Here is a 16,490-nt window from a genome sequence, read left to right as displayed (position 1 = left end):
GTACTGTAAACCATCCATCTCTCCCAGGGGTAAGGTTAGGACTGTGTGTGTGTGCATGCATACACACGTTTATGTTTGTGTGTGTGTCTGCGTGCCTGTTTGTGCGAGCATGATCGTGTATGTGTGCGCAAGCGTGTGTGGTGTGAGTGAGTGCATGCGTTTGTGTGTGTGCGTGTGAACCATCACTCATTCTCAGTGGGGTTAAGGCTCTTAGGATGGAGCGTGCTGGAAACACATGGAACGTCGACACTTCCCAGGGAAGGGAAGACTTGTGCTTTCCGCAGTGCTTGGTGGTCACTAGGAGGCCATGCTAGAGAGAACAGAGGCACTGTGCTTTAGAACCATAACATGCCATTTTAACGACTAGGCCTAACCCATGCTCCACCCCTTATCATATCGCATAATAGCTTGTAAACAAATGCCAACCTTCCTCCCAATATTTATTTCTGAAAACGTCAGAATGTAGTCAAAATGTTTTTATCTGCTACCTGCCTCCATGGTCAGTGGATCAGAGTGATGAGGTATGTAAACGTCTGAGTATCGGGTTATAGTGAGCGCTTTGGGAACTGGGACAAAAAGTTTGTTACATTACAATCAGTCTTCAGTCTAACACCTGGTTGCTGTGTCTGGTTCCATCTTCCTAGGAACATAACAGGGTTCATTGTTTGGGGAATGAAGTGTCAGGATTTTGGTCACTATTGGCCCATTTTCATGCATTTCCATTTCCATGCAGTGAGGAATGAGGATACGTTCTAGTGCAGGAGTAGGCCTAAACATTTTAGATATATATAGATAAGGTGAATGCACCAATTTGTAAGTCGCTCTGGATAAGAGCGTCTGCTAAATGACTTAAATGTAAATGTAGATATATATAATTATATATATATATATATTTTTATATACTGTATATCTTTTTTTAACGGGTAGATCAGCTTTAATATTGCAGATAGATTGTGGCTTCCATCAATATATACAGTACCAGTCAAAAGTTTGGACACACTACTCATTCAAGAGGTTTTCTTTATTCTTAACTATTTTCTACATTGTACAATAATAGTGAAGACATCAAAACTATGAAATAGCACATATGGAATCATGTAGTAACCAAAAAAGTGTTAAACAAATCTACATTTATTTGAGATTTTAGATTCTTCAAAGTAGCCACTTTTTGCCTTGATGACAGCTCTTGGCATTCTCTCAACCAGCTTCACTTGGAATGCTTTTCCAACAGTCTTGAAGGAGTTCCCACATATGCTGAGCACTTGTTGGCTGCTTTTCCTTTAGTCTGCGGTAACTATCTCATTTGGGTTGAGGTTGGGTAATTGTGGAGACCAGGTCATCTGATGCAGCACTCCATCACTCTCCTTCTTGATCAAATAGCCCTTACACAGCCTGGAGGAGTGTTGGGTCATTGTCCTGTTGAAAAACAAATGATAGTCCCACTAAGCTCAAACCAGATGGGATGGCGTATCGCTGCAGAATGCTGTGGTAGACATGCTGGTTAAGTGTGCCTTGAATTCTAAATAAATCACAGATGGAGTCAGCAGCAAAGCACCCCCACACCATCACACCTCCTCATCCATGCATCACGGTGGGAACCACACATGCGGAGATAATCCGTTCACCTACTCTGTGTCTCACAAAGATACGACGGTTGGAACCAAAAATCTCACATTTGGACTCATCAGACCAAAGGACAGATTTCCACCGGTCTAATGTCTATTGCTTGTGTTTTTTGGCCCAGGCAAGTCTCTTCTTCTTATTGGTGTCCTTTAGTATTAGTTTCGACCATGAAGGCCTGATTCACGCAGTCGCCTCTGAAAAGTTGATGTTGAATGAGTAGGTGTGTCCAAACTTTTGACTGTTACTGTATATATTTTAATTTATTTTCCTTTATTATTTTCCCCTAACCCTATTTCCCGTCCCCTAATTGGAGTAAAGGAATGGACGGTAGGTCTTAACTTAATCCAGGCCCAGGAAACCATCCCTCAGTGTGTTGGGGTCTAACTAGGTCAGCATCTTCACAGCTCTTATCCCTCAGCGTGTTGGTGTCTAACTAGAAGGGCAGCATCTTCACAGCTCTTATCCCTCAGCGTGTTGGTGTCTAACTAGAAGGGCAGCATCTTCACAGCTCTTATCCCTCAGCGTGTTGGGGTCTAACTAGAAGGGCAGCATCTTCACAGCTCTTATCCCTCAGTGTGTTGGGGTCTAACTAGAAGGGCAGCATCTTCACAGCTCTTATCCCTCAGCGTGTTGGGGTCTAACTAGAAGGTCAGCATCTTCACAGCTCTTATCCCTCAGTGTGTTGGGGTCTAACTAGAAGGGCAGCATCTTCACAGCTCTTATCCCTCAGCGTGTTGGGGTCTAACTAGAAGGGCAGCATCTTCACAGCTCTTATCCCTCAGCGTGTTGGGGTCTAACTAGAAGGGCAGCATCTTCACAGCTCTTATCCCTCAGTGTGTTGGGGTCTAACTAGAAGGGCAGCATCTTCACAGCTCTTATCCCTCAGTGTGTTGGGGTCTAACTAGAAGGGCAGCATCTTCACAGCTCTTATCCTGAACGTGTGGGAGTGTCCATGTCATGATTATGCATTTTGTTTTCAGTTCTCACACAATGTTCTTATTTATTCCGTAAAGCAACCTTGGCATCCCAATACAACAGTGGGTCTGTTTGTCTGGGTCTTTGGTCATCAAACGTGGTTAGATGTTCACTTCACAGGCTCATAACTCCTATCTTTTAAACTTCAAAACATGAAAGTAATGTATTGGTTTTGGGACTTAGTATTTTTTATTTCTACCACTGGGTCCTTCTGATTTCTGACCTAAAGTCAGAGTGTGTGGCGTACTTCTATATGTGTTTCTATGGTGATTGAACTCCTAACAAAGCGTGCCTCTGTTCCGACTCAGAACTCTTGTGTGAAATGTACCAACTTCTGTGATGTCATTGCAGCCAAGAGTGGCACATTCAGAAAAATAGTGATGGTGGTTTCCCCTGGAAATGTAATTCTCATTTTTCTCTTTAGCTCTCTCCCACTAGCCACTAGCCAATAGTTGCTGCTAAAGAAAATCACCTAACTTTTGGCAAAAGTTAAAATGTTCCTTTGATTCAGTGATGTTTTGAATCTGAAAGGGATGTAGCGTATGAGTCAGGCGTTCATAGAAATAGTCTGGTTTCTAATCTTTTAGTCTGGTTTCTAATATTTTAGTCTGGTTTATTCACTATTTTCTCAGATAGCCAAAGCTGTCTGTGGGTGTTTCTGTCAGTTTGACAGATAGGCTATGCCCAAGCTCCCATTGTCTGTCTGTTGGTGTTCTCCATGACAGCAAGGCCTTCTTAGGATTCACTCTGGGTGGCTCTCACCCTCCCCAGTGCCCCTGTATGCTGTTTTAATGACCTTTCCCCTTTCCATCCTGTGGTGAAGGTTCATCTGATCTCACTGTGTAGTCTGCATCTTATTTAACAGAGGTAGTGAGCTGGTGAGAGGTGCTGAGCTGGTGAGAGGTGGTGAGCTGGTGAGAGGTGGTGAGCTGGTGAGAGGTGGTGAGCTGGTGAGAGGTAGTGAGCTGGTGAGAGGTAGTGAGCTGGTGAGAGGTGGTGAGCTTGTGAGAGGTGGTGAGCTTGTGAGAGGTGGTGAGCTGGTGAGAGGTGGTGAGGTGGTGAGCTGGTGAGAGGGAGTGAGCTGGTGAGAGGGAGTGAGCTGGTGAGAGGGAGTGAGCTGGTGAGAGGGAGTGAGCTGGTGAGAGGTGGTGAGCTGGTGAGAGGTGGTGAGCTGGTGAGCGGTGGTGAGCTGGTGAGAGGTGGTGAGCTGGTGAGAGGTGGTGAGCTGGTGAGAGGTGGTGAGCTGGTGAGAGGTGGTGAGCTGGTGAGAGGTGGTGAGCTGGTGAGAGGTGGTGAGCTGGTGAGAGGTGGTGAGCTGGTGAGAGGTGGTGAGCTGGTGAGAGGTGGTGAGCTGGTGAGAGGGAGTGAGCTGGTGAGAGGGAGTGAGCTGGTGAGAGGGAGTGAGCTGGTGAGAGGGAGTGAGCTGGTGAGAGGTGGTGAGCTGGTGAGCGGTAGTGAGCTGGTGAGCGGTAGTGAGCTGGTGAGCGGTGGTGAGCTGGTGAGAGGTGGTGAGCTGGTGAGAGGTGGTGAGCTGGTGAGAGGTGGTGAGCTGGTGAGAGGTGGTGAGCTGGTGAGAGGTGGTGAGCTGGTGAGAGGTGGTGAGCTGGTGAGAGGTGGTGAGCTGGTGAGAGGTGGTGAGCTGGTGAGAGGTGGTGAGCTGGTGAGAGGTGGTGAGCTGGTGAGAGGTGGTGAGCTGGTGAGAGGTGGTGAGCTGGTGAGAGGTGGAGAGCTGGTGAGCTGGTGAGAGGTGGTGAGCTGGTGAGAGGTGGTGAGCTGGTGAGAGGTGGTGAGCTGGTGAGAGGTGGTGAGCTGGTGAGAGGTGGTGAGCTGGTGAGAGGTGGTGAGCTGGTGAGAGGTGGTGAGCTGGTGAGAGGTGGTGAGCTGGTGAGAGGTGGTGAGCTGGTGAGAGGTGGTGAGCTGGTGAGAGGTGGTGAGCTGGTGAGAGGTGGTGAGCTGGTGAGAGGTGGTGAGAGGTAGTGAGCTGGTGAGAGGTAGTGAGCTGGTGAGAGGTAGTGAGCTGGTGAGAGGTAGTGAGCTGGTGAGAGGTGGTGAGCTGGTGAGAGGTGGTGAGCTGGTGAGAGGTGGTGAGCTGGTGAGAGGTGGTGAGCTGGTGAGAGGTGGTGAGCTGGTGAGAGGTGGTGAGCTGGTGAGAGGTGGTGAGCTGGTGAGAGGTAGTGAGCTGGTGAGAGGTAGTGAGCTGGCTTCCAAGAACGATGGAGGCCACTGTGTTCTTGGAGACCTTCAATGCTGAAGAAATATTTTGATACCCTTCTCCAGATCTGTGCCTCGACACAATCCTGTCTCGGAGCTCTACGGACAATTCCTTCAACCTCATGGCTTGGTTTTTGCTCTGACATGCACTGTCAACTGTGGGACCTTATATAGACAGGTGTGTGCATTTCCAAATCCTGTCCAATCAATTGAATTTACCACAGGTGGACTCCAATCAAGTTGTAGAAACATCTCAAGGATGATCAATGGAAACAGGATTCACCTGAGCTCAATTTCGAGTCTCATAGCAAATACTGAATACTTATGTAAATTAGCTATTTCTGTTTTTTATTTAAAATAAATGTGCAAAAAAAATCGACAAACTTATTTTCGCTTTGTCGTTATGGGGTATTGTGTGTAGATTGCTGAGGATTTAAAAAAAAATCTATTTTAGAATAAAGCTGTAAAGTAACAAAATGTGGGAAAAAGTCAAGGTGTCTGAATACTTTCCGAAGGTAGAGAACACTGAACAGAACAAGGCTATGTCAGTAACAAATGGACAAAAATCCAGATCGAACGTTAAAGTCCCAAGCTCTCGATGGGCTAATTAAGTGACTGTCAGTGACTGACATAATGAAACAAGAGAGAAACTGTTGGTGCACAACCAAATTTCAAAATTTGACCTTGTGTATTCTACTATTCTACCTGTCAACAGATCAATTATATATATTGATCTGCGGGCCTTCAAAAGGCGCCAGTTGCCCGTACGTGGACAACTACAAATACCTATGTGTTTGGCTAGACTGTAAACTCTCCTTCCAGACTCATATCAAACATTTCCAATCCAAAATCAAATCTAGAATCGGCTTTCTATTTCGCAACAAAGCCTCCTTCACTCATGCTGCCAAACATACCCTCATAAAACTGACCATCCTACCGATCCTTGACTTCGGCGATGTCATCTACAAAATAGCCTCCAACACTCTACTCAACAAATTGGATGTAGTCTATCACAGTGCCATCTGTTTTGTTTCCAAAGCCCCATATACTACCCACCACTGCGACCTGTATGCTCTCGTTGGCTGGCCCTCGCTTCATATTCGTCGCCAGACCCACTGGCTCCAGGTCATCTATAAGTCTATGCTAAGTAAAGCTCCACCTTATCTCAGCTCACTGGTCACGATAACAACACCCACCCGTAGCACGCGCTCCAGCAGGTATATCTCACTGGTCATCCCCAAAGCCAACTTCTGCTTTGGCCGCCTTTCCTTCCAGTTCTCTGCTGCCAGTGACTGGAACAAATTGCAAAAATTGCTGAAGCTGGAGACTTACATTTCCTCACTAACTTTTAACATCAGCTAACTGAGCAGCTAACCGATCGCTGCAGCTGTACATAGTCCATCTGTAAATAGCCCACCCAATCTACTTACCTCATCCCCATATTGTTTTTATTTACTTTGCTGCTCTTTTGCACACCAGTATCACTACTTACACACCATCATCTGCTCATCATCATCTGCTCATCCATCACTCCAGTGTTAATCTGCTAAATTGTAATTATTTGCTACTATGGCCTACTTATTGCCTTACCTCCTCATGCCATTTGCAGACACTGTATATACACTTTCTTTTTTTTCTATTGTGTTATGCTTGTTTACTCCATGTGTAACTCTGTGTTGTTGTTTCTGTCGCACTGCTTTGCTTTATCTTGGCCAGGTCGCAGTTGTAAATGAGAACTTGTTCTCAACTAGCCTACCTGGTTAAATAAAGATGAAATCATTTTTTTAAATTAACTTTTATTTTTTTATCCCTGCTGTAGATGGACATTCCAGCAATGGTTCCTACTGTTTCACAGTCCTTAAGAAAATGTACTATTTTTTTGCACTTAAAACCTCTTAATAAGAAATACTGTATCAATGTGATCTGAAAACACAGGGTTAGTGAAAACAGTATGGTGGATGATGTCTACTGGGATTTTGCTTTCAGCCATCCAGCTCTTTCACATCAGTAAAGAATTAAAGGAGAGGAAGTCAATCAGATTTTTGAGATGCGCCCTTTAGTCTTTGAGAAAAGAAGAACCCAAGGGCCTACCCCACAGAGAGCCAGGCTGAGATGGGCTGACATTGGTGTGTTCTGGGCTGGTAGAAGGACTCTTTTCAGTGTCTTTATGGGTCTGTTTTTACTGTTGCTGGCTCCACATCTGTGTTCTCCATGGCAGACACAGACACTCTGCTCGTAAAGACACACACACACACACACACACACACACACACACACACACACACACACACACACACACACACACACACACACACACACACACACACACACACACACACACACACACACACACACACACACACACACACACACACACACACACACACTAAAGGGTGTGGCAGGGAGCCCTGTAAGCCCAGCAACGACACAAAGGCAAAGAAGAAGAGGTCCTGGGAGGATGTGGTAATAACAGACATTCTTCACCATTTACAACAGTGTGTGTGTGTGTGTGTGTGTGTGTGTGTGTGTTACAACACTGTACATAGCCAATAATATAACATTTGAAATGTCTATATTATTTTAAAACTTTTGTAATGTGAGTATAATATTTACTGATTGTTTATTTCCCTTGTTTACTTCCCTTTTGTTTATTGTCTATTCCATTTGCTTTGGCAATGTAAACAAATGTTTCCCATGCCAGTAAAACCCTTTGAATTGAATTGAATTGAATTGAGAGAGAGCGAGAGGGGTGACATTGGAGAGATTTATATGTAGATTTTTATTCAGTCAACAGTTTAATCTGTTGATTCACTGAAGGCAGTGGGTCTCTGTGAGAGGGTGAGGGTCCCTCTGTCTGGGTGTCTGTGAGAGGGACACAGTACCTCTGTCTGGTCTCTGTGAGACGGAGGGAGGGTCTGTCTGGGTCTCTGTGAGATGGAGGGAGGGAGGGGGGGTCTGTCTGGGTCTCTGAGACGGCGGGAGGGAGGATCTGTCTGGGTCTCTGTGAGAGGGTGGGAGGGTCTGTCGGTCTCTGTGAGAGGGAGGGTCTGTGTCTCTCTAAGAGGGAGGGTCTGTCTGGGTCTCTGTGAAAGATAGGGAGGGAAGGAGGAAGGGAGAGTCGATCTGTCTGGGTGTCTGTGAGATAGAGTGAGGGTCTGTCTGAGTCTCTGTGAGAGAGAGGGAGGGTCTATCTGTCTCTGTAAGAGGGAGGATCTGTCTGGGTCTCTGTGAAAGATAGGGAGGGAAGGAGGGAGGGAGAGTCGATCTGTCTGGGTCTCTGTGAGAGGAAGGGAAGGTTTGTCAGGGTCTCTGTGAGAGAGAGGGAGGGTCTATCTGTCTGGGTCTCTGTGAGAGAGAGGGAGTGAGCAGCAGCAAAATTTGTGACCTGTTTATTTATTTTCCCTTTTCTACTTTAACTATTTGCACATCATTACAACACTGTATAAAGACATAATACTGAATGATATTTGAAATGTCTCTATTCCTTTTAAACTTTTGTTTATTTTTTATTGTTTATTTCACTTTTATTTATTATCTATTTCACTTGCTTTAGCCATGTAAACATATGTTTCCCATGCAAATAAAGCCCTTTGAATTGAATTGAATTGAGAGGGTCTGTCTGTCAGGGTGTCTGAGAGGGAGGGAGGGAGGGAGTGTATGTCAGGGTGTCTGTGAAGGGGAGGGAGGGTATGTCTGGGTGTCTGTGAAGGGGATGGAGGGTATGTCTGTCTGTCTGTCAGGGTGTCTGAGAGGGGGGGAGGGAGGGTATGTCAGGGTGTCTGTGAGAGGGAGGGAGGGTATGTCTGTCTGTCTGTCAGGGTGTCTGAGAGGGGGGGAGGGAGGGTATGTCTGGGTGTCTGTGAAGGGGATGGAGGGTATGTCTGTCTGTCTGTCAGGGTGTCTGAGAGGGGGGGAGGGTATGTCAGGGTGTCTGTGAGAGGGAGGGAGGGTATGTCAGGGTGTCTGTGAGAGGGAGGGTCTGTCTGTCAGGGTGTCTGTGAGAGGGAGGGAGGGTATGTCAGGGTATCTGTGAGAGGGAGGGAGGGTCTGTCTGACTGGGTCTCTCTAAAAGGGAGGGGGGGTCTGTCTGGGTCTCTGAGACGGCGGGAGGGAGGATCTGTCTGGGTCTCTGTGAGAGGGTGGGAGGGTCTGTCGGTCTCTGTGAGAGGGAGGGTCTGTGTCTCTCTAAGAGGGAGGGTCTGTCTGGGTCTCTGTGAGAGGGAGGGAGGGTATGTCTGTCTGTCAGGGTGTCTTGTGAGAGGGAGGGAAGGAAGGAGGGTATGTCAGGGTGTCTGTGAGAGGGAGGGAGGGTCTGTCTGTCAGGGTGTCTGTGAGAGGGAGGGTATGTCAGGGTGTCTGTGAGAGGGAGGGAGGGTCTGTCTGTCAGGGTGTCTGTGAGAGGGAGGGAGGGAGGGTATTCAGGGTGTCTGTGAGCGGGAGGGAGGGTCTGTCTGTCAGGGTGTCTGTGAGAGGGAGGGAATGTCAGGATGTCTGTGAGATGGAGGGAGGGTCTGTCTGTCAGGGTGTCTATGAGAGGGAGGGAGGGTATTCAGAGTGTCTGTGAGAGGGAGGGTCTGTCTGTCAGGGTGTCTGTGAGAGGGAGGGAGGGTCTGTCTGACTGGGTCTCTCTAAAAGGGAGGGGGGGTCTGTCTGGGTCTCTGAGACGGCGGGAGGGAGGATCTGTCTGGGTCTCTGTGAGAGGGTGGGAGGGTCTGTCGGTCTCTGTGAGAGGGAGGGTCTGTGTCTCTCTAAGAGGGAGGGTCTGTCTGGGTCTCTGTGAAAGATAGGGAGGGAAGGAGGAAGGGAGAGTCGATCTGTCTGGGTGTCTGTGAGAGAGTGAGGGTCTGTCTGAGTCTCTGTGAGAGGGAGGGTCTGTCGGTCTCTGTAAGAGGGAGGATCTGTCTGGGTCTCTGTGAAAGATAGGGAGGGAAGGAGGGAGGGAGAGTCGATCTGTCTGGGTCTCTGTGAGAGGAAGGGAAGGTTTGTCAGGGTCTCTGTGAGAGAGAGGGAGGGTCTATCTGTCTGGGTCTCTGTGAGAGAGAGGGAGTGAGCAGCAGCAAAATTTGTGACCTGTTTATTTATTTTCCCTTTTCTACTTTAACTATTTGCACATCATTACAACACTGTATAAAGACATAATACTGAATGATATTTGAAATGTCTCTATTCCTTTTAAACTTTTGTTTATTTTTTATTGTTTATTTCACTTTTATTTATTATCTATTTCACTTGCTTTAGCCATGTAAACATATGTTTCCCATGCAAATAAAGCCCTTTGAATTGAATTGAATTGAGAGGGTCTGTCTGTCAGGGTGTCTGAGAGGGAGGGAGGGAGGGAGTGTATGTCAGGGTGTCTGTGAAGGGGAGGGAGGGTATGTCTGGGTGTCTGTGAAGGGGAGGGAGGGTATGTCTGTCTGTCTGTCAGGGTGTCTGAGAGGGGGGGAGGGAGGGTATGTCAGGGTGTCTGTGAGAGGGAGGGAGGGTATGTCAGGGTGTCTGTGAGAGGGAGGGAGGGTATGTCAGGGTGTCTGTGAGAGGGAGGGAGGGTATGTCTGTCTGTCAGGGTGTCTTGTGAGAGGGAGGGAAGGAGGGAGGGTATGTCAGGGTGTCTGTGAGAGGGAGGGAAGGAGGGAGGGTATGTCAGGGTGTCTGTGAGAGGGAGGGAGGGTCTGTCTGTCAGGGTGTCTGTGAGAGGGAGGGAGGGTATGTCAGGGTGTCTGTGAGAGGGAGGGAGGGTCTGTCTGTCAGGGTGTCTGTGAGAGGGAGGGAGGGAGGGTATTCAGGGTGTCTGTGAGCGGGAGGGTCTGTCTGTCAGGGTGTCTGTGAGAGGGAGGGAATGTCAGGATGTCTGTGAGATGGAGGGAGGGTCTGTCTGTCAGGGTGTCTATGAGAGGGAGGGAATGTCAGGATGTCTGTGAGAGGGAGGGAGGGTCTGTCTGACTGGGTCTCTCTAAAAGGGAGGGGGGGTCTGGTCAGTAGATCAGTTTTCTTAAATGGCACTCTATTTCCTATGTAAAGCACTACGTTGGACCAGGGCCCATAGTACTCTGGTCAACAGTAGTGCACTATATGAAATAGGGTGTAATTTGTGACTCCACCTCTGTCTGTCCTAAATTAGCCGAGGAACAGATTAGCCTGTTTGCTTATTGAAACAGAAAAGATTAGAGACGAGATAAGGAAAGAGTCTACACTTACAAACATGGAGGGGGTTGAAATGTGTGTGAGTTCAGTGCGTGTGTGTGCATGCATGTGTGTGTGCATGCATATGTGCGTGCGTGAATGCAATGCATGTACTCAGTGTGTTTGGTGTGTATCACAAAGTCCACAGAGTGAAGGATCATGGGGGATTTAGCCTAAGTTTCCATTAGATCTAGAATGTGATAGTATGGAGGTATGCAGGGGGAACATAAACAGGGTCTTGTCAACCATGCTGGGGAACTGTATCACAGTTACCTACTGTTTTTGTTATAGGGAGTGGTGTTCAGTCATTGCATTGGTTTTGAAGCTTTTCCAACTGGAACGGTGGTAGTAGTAGTAATAGTAGTAGTAGCAGTAGTAGTAGTAATAGTAGTAGTAACAGTAGTAGTAGTGGTAATAGTAGTAATAGTAGTAGCAGTAGTAGTAGTAGTAGTAGCAGTAGTAGTAGTAATAGTAGTAGTAACAGTAGTAGTAGTGGTAATAGTAGTAGCAGTAGTAGTAGTAGTAGTAGTAGTAATCGTACTAGTAGTAGCAGTAGCAGTAGTAGTAGTAATTGTACTAGTAGTAGCAGTAGCAGTAGTAGTAGTAATCGTAGTAGTAGTAGCAGTAGTAGTGATAATAGTAGTAGTAGCAGTAGTAGTAGTAGTAGTAGTAGTAGTAGTAGTAGTAGTAGTAGTAGTAGTAGTAGTAGTAGTAGTAGTAGTAGTAGTAGTAGTAGTAGTAATTGTAGTAGTAGCAGTAGTAGTAGTAGTAGCAGTAATCGTACTAGTAGTAGTAGTAGCAGTAGTAGTGATAATAGTAGTAGTAGCAGTATTAGTAACAGTAGTAGTAGTGGTAATAGTAGTAATAGTAGTATCAGTAGTAGTAGTAGTAGTAATCGTACTAGTAGTAGTAGTAGTAATTGTACTAGTAGTAGCAGTAGCAGTAGTAGTAGTAATCGTACTAGTAGTAGCAGTAGCAGTAGTAGTAGTAATCGTACTAGTAGTAGTAGTAGCAGTAGTAGTGATAATAGTAGTAGTAGCAGTATTAGTAATAGTAGTAGTAGTGGTAGTAGTAGTGGTAGTAGTAGTGGTAGTGGTAGTGGTAGTAGTAGTAGTGGTAGTGGTAGTGGTAGTGGTAGTAGTATTGGTAGTAGTAGTAGTAGTAGTATTGGTAGTAGTAGTAGTAGTAGTATTGGTAGTAGTAGTAGTAGTAGTATTGGTAGTAGTAGTAGTAGTAGTATTGGTAGTAGTAGTAGTAGTATTGGTAGTAGTAGTATTAGTAGTGGTAATAGAGTAATATTTGTAGTAGTAGTAGTAGTAGTAGTAGTGCTAGTAATAGAAGTAGTAGTGGTGGTGGTAGTAGTGGTAATAGTAGTAATAGTAGTAGCACTAGTAGTAATAATAGTAGTAGTGGTAGTAGTAGTGGTAATAGTAGTAGTATTGGTAGTGGTAGTATTAGTAGTGGTAGTAGTGTTAAGAGAGTAATATTAGTAGTAGTAGTAGTAGTAGTAGTAGTAGTAGTAGTAGTAGTAGTAGTAGTAGTAGTAGTAGTAGTAGTAGTAGTAGTGGTCGTAGTAGTGGTGGTAGTAATAATAGTAGTAATAGTAGTAGTATTGGTAGTAGTAGTATTAGTAGTGGTAGTAGTGGTAATATAGTAATATTAATAGTTGTAGTAGTAGTAGTGGTGGTAGTAGTGGTAGTTGTATTAGTAATAGTAGTAGTAGTAGTAGTGGTAGTAGTAGTAGTGGTAGTAGTGGTAATATTAGTGATTGTAGTAGCAGTAGTAGTAATAGTAGTAGTAGTGGTAGTTGTGGTAGTAATAATAGTAGTAATAGTAGTAGTATTGGTAGTAGTAGTATTAGTAGTGGTAGTAGTGGTAATATAGTAATATTAGTAGTTGTAGTAGTAGTAGTGGTGGTAGTAGTGGTAGTTGTATTAGTAATAGTAGTAGTAGTAATAGTCGTAGTAGTAGTAATAGTTGTATTAGTAATAGTAGTGGTAGTGGTAGTAGTAGTAGTGGTGGTAGTAATGGTAGTGGTAGTGGTAGTGGTAGTAGTAGTGGTAGTAGTAGTAGTGGTAGTAGTAGTAGTAGTAGTACTAGTTGTATTAGTAATAGTAGTGGTAGTGGTAGTAGTAATGGTAGTAGTAGTAGTAGTAGTAGTAGTAGTACTAGTTGTATTAGTAATAGTAGTGGTAGTGGTAGTGGTAGTAGTAGCAGTAGTAGTAACTGAATTCTTTGGGCATTCTGCAAGGTGTCAGGAAAACATTCCACAAGGATTTTGGTCCATGCTGACGTGATAGCATCACACAGTCTCTGCAGATTGGACAGTTGTACGTTCATGCTGTGATCATTCCGTTCCGTCTCATCCCAAAGATGCTCTATAGGGTTGAGGTCTGGGGACTGAGCAGGCCGCTCAAGTAAACTGAACTAGCTGTCATGTTCCAGGCGATGTTTTTCCACTCTTCAATTGTCCAGTGTTGGTGATCGTGTGCCCACTGGAGCTGCTTCTTCTTGTTTTTAGCTGATAGGAGTGGAACCGTTGTGGTCGTCTGCTGCAATAGCCCATCCATGACAAGGGTCAATGAGATGTGCGTTCCCGAGATTATTTTCTTCACGTGACTCACTGTCTGTAGGAGTTATCAATTTTCGTGAACGGGGTGGTGTACCTAATAAACTGTCCGGTGAGTGTCCGTTTTCTAATGGCATCAGGTATTTATGTGATATGTTGTGTTAAAATAAAGAAAACGATATGGAGTCATTACACAGAAAGTCATCCAATGTTTTTCTTTACATCCATTGTGAATGACAACAGTTACTCTCTCAATTGCAAAAATCTTTCCAACAATCCACCAAGCATCGGTGTGAAATAGAACATTGTCATGCTCTGATCCCATATCTCCACATAGTTTCGCCAACAGGCGTGTGCGCAGTGGATGTGGTTTGATGTAGTCTACAATCAAAGTTACCTGCTGCAGTATATGAATGAGTTCTGTGCTCAGCTCTTTTGCCGCGTCCGTATGGCAGAGGGAGACACATTCATAACTTAAGTGCAGAGGCCTGCCTGCCGTCCCGCCATAGATGGAGCCCCATCTGTGTAAAATCCCACCATTCAATCCCATATGGAATCTGTTTTTCGTCAATATAGCCACGCGGCACAATATGCCGTTTCATGCTCGGTAATCGTGAGACAGAACAACATGTCCTCGTGTATAGCATCCTCCGACATGTAATTCATTCAATTTTTTAAGGTTAACCACACTCTAATGATTTTGAGATACAAAGACAATATAATATATGTATACAGTGCTTTCCGAAAGTAATCAGACCCCTTGACTTTTCCCACATTTAGTTACGTTACAGCCTTATTATAAAATGTATTAAATTTGTTTTTTCCCTCATCAATCTACACACAATACCCCATAACGGCAAAGCAAAAACATGTTTGTAGAGATTTTTGCTAAGTTATTAAAAATAAAAACTGAAATATAACATTTACAGAAGTATTCAGACTCTTTACTCAGTACTTTTTTCAAGCACCTTGGGCAGGGATTACAGCATTGATTCTTCTTGGGTATGACTCTACAAGCTTGGCACACTTGTATTTGGGGAGTTTCTCCCATTCTTCTATGCAGATCCTCGCAAGCTCTGTCAGGTTGGATGGGGAGTGTTGCTGCACAGCTATTTTCAGGTCTCTCCAGAGATGTTCGATCGGATTCAAGTCCACGCTCTGGCTGAACTATTTCCACAGTCTGAGTTCCTGAGAGCTCTGAGCAGGATTTCATCAAGGATCTCTCTGTACTTTGCTCCGTTCATCTTTGCCTCATTCCTGACTAGTCTCCCAGTCCCTGCCGCTGAAAAACATCCTCACAGCAAGATGCTGCCACCACCATGCTTCACCGCAGGTATGGTGCCATGTTTCCTCCAGATGTGTGGTTTGGCATTCAGGCCAAAGATTTTAATCTTGGTTTCATCAGACCAGAGAATCTTGTATCTCATGGTCTGGGAGTCTTTAGGTGCCTTTTGGAAAACTCCAAGCGGGCTGTCATGTGCCTTTAACTGAGGAGTGGCTTCCGTCTGGCAACTTTACCATAAAGGCCTGATTGGTGGAGTGCTGCAGAGATGATTGTCCTTCTGCAAGTTTCTGCAAGTTTCTGGAGCTCTGTCAGAGTGACCATCAGGTTCTTGGTCACCTCCCTGCCCCAAGCCCTTCTCCCCCGATTGCTCAATTTGACCGGGGGGCCAGCTCTAGGAAGAGTCTTGGTGGCTCCAAACCTCTTCCAAATTAAGAATGATGGAGGCCACTGTGTTCTTGGGGACCTTCAATGCTGCATAATTTTTTTTGGTACCCTTCCCTAGATCTGTGCCTCGACACAATCCTGCCTCGGAGCTCTACGGACAATTCCTTCGACCTCATGGCTTGGTTTTTGCTTTGACATGCACTGTCAACTTATATACCTTATATAGACAGGTGTGTGCTTTCCAAATCATGTTGAATCAATTGAATTTACCACAGGTGGACTCCAATCAAGTTGTAGAAACATCTCAATGATGATCAATGGAAACAGGATGCACCTGAGCTCAATTTCGACTTTCATAGCAAAGGGTCTGAATACTTATGTAAATAAGGTATTTCTGTTTTTTATTTTTAATAAATGTGCAAAAATGTCTAAAAACCTGTTTTCGCTTTGTCATTGTGGGATATTGTGTGTAGATTGCTGGGGAAAAAATGTTATCAATATTAGAATGAGGCTGTAACGTAACAAAATGTGAAAAAATGTAAGTTTTTTCCCCAGGAGTTTGCAAATTCTCCCGCGACCCCATTTTCGTATCAGTCGACCCCAAGTTTGGAACCGCTGGTACATGTAGAGGACGATCAATGCCGTACCAGAGGGAACGGTGTCTGTAGAAGAGTCTCCTGCCTCAGTAGCTGGTGAGAATGTGGAATGAGGACCACATTGTTAGGATCTGGAGATTAGAAGGGGGGGGGGGACTGTGTGTGTGCGTGCATGTGTGTGCACGACTGCGCATGTTTGTGTGTGCATACGTGTCTGTGTGTGTAAGAGAGAGTGAAATCAACAGAGCATATGGAAGATAATGGTTCTAGTGGTTTGAGTATGAAACCCACACAGGCAACAGGGCTAGTCACTTTACCCCTACAGTACCTACATTTACATATTACCTCAATGACCTCGACTAACCTGTACCCCAGAACATTGACTCGGTACCCTGTATATTACTTTAATTTTTTTAAATTATTATTTAGTAAATATTTTCGTAACTTTTTTTTAGATATATTTTTTACTTCATTGTTGGTTAAGGGCTTGTAAGTAAGCATTTCACTGTAAGGTCTACACCTGTTGTATTCGGCGCATGTGACAAATATAGTTTGATTTGATTTGACTCCAGACATCTTCATTTTGAATAGATGTCTCTAATCCAGTATACATTCCTTAGTGGTGTTGTTGTAGTGTAGTAATTACTACTGACTAGCCCCGTGTTAT

At 45.1% G+C, this 16,490-nt stretch overlaps 1 protein-coding gene across 2 annotated transcripts in view; it reads left to right on the top strand.

Annotated features, from left to right (window-relative positions):
• The window catches only part of LOC129836526 (storkhead-box protein 1-like), a 52,870-nt gene that overhangs the window by 16,594 nt on the left and 19,786 nt on the right, over positions 1-16,490 (top strand). The gene's annotated exons all lie outside the window — the stretch shown is intronic.

This window comes from Salvelinus fontinalis, chromosome 37 (genome assembly GCF_029448725.1).
Source record: "Salvelinus fontinalis isolate EN_2023a chromosome 37, ASM2944872v1, whole genome shotgun sequence".
NCBI lineage: Eukaryota > Metazoa > Chordata > Actinopteri > Salmoniformes > Salmonidae > Salvelinus > Salvelinus fontinalis.
The sequence above is the reverse complement of the archived record's forward strand: the minus strand, read 5'-3'. Positions and strand labels throughout refer to the sequence as shown.